We start from the raw sequence: 3890 nt of genomic DNA, 5'->3' as shown, positions 1-3890 counted from the left end.
TGCAGTGCAGGGCGAGTGAGGAAGAGAGTTTTTGATAAAGATAGCAATCCCGCCTCCAGGACGAGGCTCAGGTCTATCATACCGGAGGAGGGAGTAGCCCGGGAGAGATACTATGGAATCAGAGACATCATAAAGGAGGAAAGTTTCTGTTAAGCAGATCACGTCTGGTTTGACAGAAGCAACCTGTATGGAGAGATCAGTTAAGTTTGAACGAAGGCCCCGGATGTTTGAGGTCCATACCGTTAATGAAGAGGAAGGGGGAGCATCAGATACAGAACAGGGGGGAGGAGGGGTAGGGTAAGATGTGGAAGAGGTGGAAGAGGTAGGGAGAGCTGTTGAAGGTGTGTCAGAGATTTCAGAATAGCTCGGAGAAAGGGAAGGATGGGGCGGACAAAAGGTTTGATGGTGATTGGGTGAGCCACAATGAGGTGTTATTTGAGGAGGGGGAAGAGCAAGGCAGAAGGTTGGGGGAGATGGAGGTGAGAGGTTGAAGGGGGAAGAAGCGGGGAGGACGCTTTGAGGAGGGGGAGTGAGAGGGGGGAAATTGAGAAGCAATGAGGGTGGGGAGATTTGAAGGGGAGGGGTGAGGGGGGAGTTTGGGAGGGAAGGGACAAGGGGAGGGATTTGAAAGGGATGGGATATGGGGGAGATTTGGAGGGGAGGGGTGAGGCAGGAGTCTAGGAGGGGAGGGGCGAGGGGGTGTCTTGGCGGGGAGGGGTGAGGGGGTAGTTTAGGAGGGAGGGGGCAAGGGGGGAGATTTGAAAGGGATGGGTGATGGGGAAGATTTGGAGGGGAGGGGTGATGGGGAAGATTTGGAGGGGAGGGGTTATGGGGAAGATTTGGAGGGGAGGGGTGAGATTGGATTTTTGAAAGTGTACGATTTATGGGAAATGAACATTTATTGCAAAATGAGTTTCTTGTGACCTTCGAGTTAAAAATACGTTTAAGGACGCTGGATGGAGGATGGAGTGCAGGAGAGTTTAGGGAATGTAGAAAAAAGGCACTATAGGAGATGTATATTTTTTTTGGGATGAATTGATTTGGTGAGCAAGTCGAAAGCAGCCTTTTAAAGAAGAAGAAGAAAAAGGTGTTATAAAATATGACGGAATACATAACTTGAGGGGAAAGTGTAAACATTGAAGGTTAATGAGTGAAAACTATCTGGGGAAATGGGGGAGAAACACGTGGTCGAAGAACGAACGATACCAAAAGAGGAGAGTTTGGTGAGGAGAGCGGGGTGCCAGACCGTATCGAACGCACGTGATATGTCAAGGGAGACAGCTCTAATTTCCTGTTTGGCATTGAGGACCTCCATCCATTGTTGAGAAAGCAGAAGCAGCATGTCCAGAGTAGAGTGACCAGGTCTGAAACCAAATTGATGATCAGAGATCAAGCCATTTGGAGAAGAGGACGATTTCATATCTGAAGCAATGATGGAATCCATGACTTTGCTGATAATTGGGAGAAGGCTGATTGGTCTGTAGTTGCTGGGATCTGTTTTTGCACCTTTTTGTGCAAAGTGGTGATGTTGGCAGATTTCCAAGCAGATGGCAGATGACCTTGAGCAAAAGAGAGGGTGAAAAGAACAGAGAGAGGGAGTGAAAGAGCGGAAGAACAGGATTTTAGCACCCGTGGGCTGATGCCGTCAGGTCCAGTTGCAGAATCAGAGTCGAGGGTTGACAGAAACTTTTCCACCTTGTCAGGAGGAAAGGACACAGAGTCCAGGAGCAGCTGGGTACGACTGGGTACGGTGGGTACAGAGAGGGATGGGTTTGGGACACAAGATTTAGAGGCAAACACAGAGTTGAGGCATTCAGCTTTTTCACGTGCGGAGTCAGCCGTGTGGCCGTTTGAGGTGAGGGAGGGGATGGAGGGGGAACAAACACCAGAAACAGATTTGACCAGATGCCACCAGGATTTGGAAGAGGGAGACAGATAAGAGAGTTCTGTCCTGAGAACGGAGAGATATTGTTTCCTGGCTCTCCTGAGGGTGGACACACCCTTGTTTCGGGCTTTGTGAAAGGAAATGAGATTTCCTTCCGTTGGATTTGCTTTCCAGGAGACGAAAGCAAGTTGTTTCTGGGCAATAGCCTCACCACAACTCACCTCACCACTCACTCACCATACTTGGCATAGTTCAACGCCTCTTCTTCTCTCTCTCTGCGCAAGTCCTTAAACAACGCGCTTATCTTGCAAGTCCGAATCCTTTCTCTCTCCTCTTCGAGTCCTGGCGTGCGAGTCCTCTCCCAACAAGTCCTTTCTCTCAAGCTCCCTCTCTGCGAGTCCTGGCATGCGAGTCCTCTCCCAACAAGTCCTTTCTCTCAAGCTCCCTCTCTGCGAGTCCTGGCATGCGAGTCCTTTCCCAACAAGTCCTTCTATCTCTCTCTCTCCTCTGCGAGTCCTTTCGAGGGCTTTGCGCAGCGACTTATATATGCACGCCCTGCGAACCTTCTCGAACTCACCAGACGCGCCTCACCACGCCCTCTCACGCCATGCCGCTAGAACTCTGATTGGCTGGTGCCTCTTACCATCATCGCCTCTGCCGCTCCGATCTCAACGCCGCCCACCCCGACCCCGCGCTCCTCCTTCTCAGGCCTACCTCGTGTTACTCGACTAGTGGGCAGCCAATGCTTAACAAACTGGATCGAGGCTAGGGTGGCTGGGAAATCGGTGGCAAGTAAAGCCTATTTTCCTGTCTTTACACAACGCAGGCACTGAGAGGGGAAATGGCCTATTCTTACACATACTAAGACATAACTATACTACAAATGGGCCTTTATGTTGTTCGTGTGACTAACTATGGGGGGCAATCCTTTAACCTTTAATGACTTCAATGTGCCAATCTCAAAACCATAGTACTGCCCCCCTCCCTTGCCAGACTCGTCCCCGAGTCGAACCCACACAAGTGAGAACGACCGGTTTTGAGAAAGGTTTGGGACTAGTTTTAAAATTACGTGTGACACTTAGATGTGCTTCCCCTCTAACATTTAATCTAACTCCCTGTATGTGACAGTTTTACAACACTAGATATGTCCCACCTACTGCGTTGTGTTACTAACTAACAGACTCACACCCACAGCTAACCAAATTGCGGAATTGTTTTGAAACTAAACATAAAGCTGGTGGGTAGCATCTTATTTACAACACTCAACCTAATTATTTACATTCCTATAACCCAGGACCTGTTCTTTTGGAAAGAAGTTTGGAGGGGAGAAAGCACAGCAATGCACCAATGCACCAATGCACCAATGCACCAATACACATTTCACAAGAAGTTCACATTTCAAATGTCATATTTGCTGCTTGGCTGCATCGTTTTGCTTCCTGCTTCATCTTCAGTGTGCAATAATAAAAAAAACTTAAAGGTCTTCTTTCCTGGCACACCAGAATACAATGTACAAACCGTGTCCGTTTTTATTGCCAGCAGGGCCAATCTCATGTGGTCCGACTGCGTGACATCGACGCCACTTAAAACCAGTGGTCCGCAGGTGCAAGGTAAGTTTGCAGCAAATGACTGCTCAGCAACAAGGCAAGGCCACAGAACGTGTGGTCCATAAGGTGTATTGTGGTGCAGCAAAATGCAGCAGGGGTGCCGCACAGGTGTAGCCAGTTGCAGCTGCACAGTTCAGTGTTCCTGCACACTCCCCTCCAAAATGGGTCCATGGGTGGGGAGGAGAGACAAAGCACAGTTAGCAAAGGAAAGGATGCAAAGGTACACACAATACAAGGCAATGCAACATGACGGGGCGCGGAAGAGCGAGCGGAGCAAGCTCGTCCCTAACCGTTCATACCCCCCCCCCCCCCATGTCAGCCTACCCCTTGCCCCTCCCTGTATTTACATATTACAAATTTGTCTCTATGTCTTGTCTCCCATATCCCCCTTGAAGCCA

The sequence above is a fragment of the Myxine glutinosa genome, chromosome 7 (genome assembly GCF_964187855.1).
Source record: "Myxine glutinosa chromosome 7, kmMyxGlut1.1, whole genome shotgun sequence".
NCBI classification, from domain to species: domain Eukaryota; kingdom Metazoa; phylum Chordata; class Myxini; order Myxiniformes; family Myxinidae; genus Myxine; species Myxine glutinosa.
Note: the sequence above shows the minus strand (reverse complement) of the source record.